Source organism: Aulostomus chinensis, chromosome 1 (assembly GCF_037954235.1).
Source record: "Aulostomus chinensis isolate RoL2024-O1b breed Wild chromosome 1, RoL_Achi_v1.0, whole genome shotgun sequence".
Lineage (NCBI taxonomy): Eukaryota > Metazoa > Chordata > Actinopteri > Syngnathiformes > Aulostomidae > Aulostomus > Aulostomus chinensis.
Genome location: NC_141320.1, coordinates 64457656 through 64459498, shown reverse-complemented (window position 1 = coordinate 64459498; position 1843 = coordinate 64457656).

Here is a 1843-nt window from a genome sequence, read left to right as displayed (position 1 = left end):
TACACAAAGTGTTGGAGCATTTTTTTTTTATAAATGCTTTCTTTTTTCGACAACGCCTCTCTTCACTTCTGTCAGATACACTTGCACACACACACACACACACACACGCGCAGACTAACGTGTGCACACAGATCCACCGTAAAGGAGAGGAGTGACCTTGGTCCAGCCTGGGGGGCTTCAGCAGATGGAAAAGGGGGCAGAGGGTTCTGGCACGATGGTCTACACCACACTCACACACATTCACACACTGTTCTGGACAAATGCTCAAGCTGGTGGGGTGACATTGTGCACGTCTCGGCAGGGCAGGCCGCTCACAATGGTGAGTCGGGCAGGAAATCCGGGCAGGAATACCCTCATTTGGGAGTGTCACTGTGTGTTGAATTGGATATCCTTAATATTCAAGCATGCATACATTAAGAAAATATATGTGTTGGATAAAGAGATGATCACAGGAAAAGGAAGTTTAGACATCTCTGCCGTCACATGCAAAAATCTGTTGTTGTTTTCTCCTTTATTTCCGTTAACAGATGTACATCAGAGTAAAAATAAAGGCGGCCATTTGAAATCGTTTTGGTGACAGAAGAATTCATAAAAAGCCATTTGGTCTTCCTAATTTGCAATATTTATGTGGGACAATTTCTTAGGAGCCCGAACAAGGGGGGAATTGTGCGGCTACATATGTCCCTCCAGATTGGGACGGCGCATTAAAAAACAGCAGCTAACGAGACGAGGAGGAAGGTGGGGGGGTGGGGGGGGGGACATTTGTGAGGCTATGACTCTTTGGAAGGGAAGTGCTGCTGGCCCACCTGTCTGCAAGACTGCCAGCTGTACAACACGCACTCGCAGGCGTTCGTATGGGTGGAGATGCACACATAAAAACGTCAACACACACACACGAACAGATTTACTCAACGCAACAAAGCTTTGATCATGTTCTGAATTTTTTGGTGAATATTAGCAGTAACTGTAAGAGACTCTTGGCTCACTGGAGTGACTTTGTGCTTGTAAAATTTAGAATTGACTGATAAAAGCAAATGGAAAGCTTTCATGGAAGTCCTATACAGAAGAGAGACGGTGCAGCAAGTTCACTGGCAAGTGACACTTGATATTGTCAACAGGAATCAATTGGGATTATTGGCTTGTGGAAGCGAGAGCTGTTGAGTACCAGCTATAATATTAGCGCACATCCAGTTTAACCCTGGATGTCCCGTACATTTGTCCATCAGTGTCCACTGAAGTCAGTCTGCAGATCTGTATGAGATGTGCTCGATCAGCTCTCTTGCTGTTCTGCAACCTTACCCTTTGACTCTCAAAGCTGTGAACAGTAGAATCCAGTTGATCACTGAGTAGGATTTGTGGCCCATGCTTCACCCTCTGCCTCGTCTGGTGAGACTTCATAGTTATGTGTAGTGCCTCCTTGGCTGTTTCTGTTAATGTAAATGAATGTAAGGACAGTGAGCAGAGAGGAGGATTGGGTCAGAGCCACAGGTGAGCGGCTCATTTTATCACCTCCGGCAGCCGCATTCAAACTCAGTTGGGAGACAATTGTTGGTTACTGTGCAGAGAGGCACCACAAGGTGCCTCCTGTTTGGGGGAATTAAGGAACAAGGGACACTCTTGTTTATATCAGGGGGCTAACAAGCACAGATATTCCTGTACATGTACGCTTTTTGTTGCACTATACGCACTAACACTTCTGGAATATAATTTGACGTGAGCTGGTAGGTTTAGGGTCTTGTAGTTTTCTCTCGTGTTTATTTCTAAAATTGTGAAAAGTCTTCTTGACCATCTTGAACATTCTTAAACTCCCTTTTCCTTCTGCTGCTTTCTGTTTCTCCTGTAT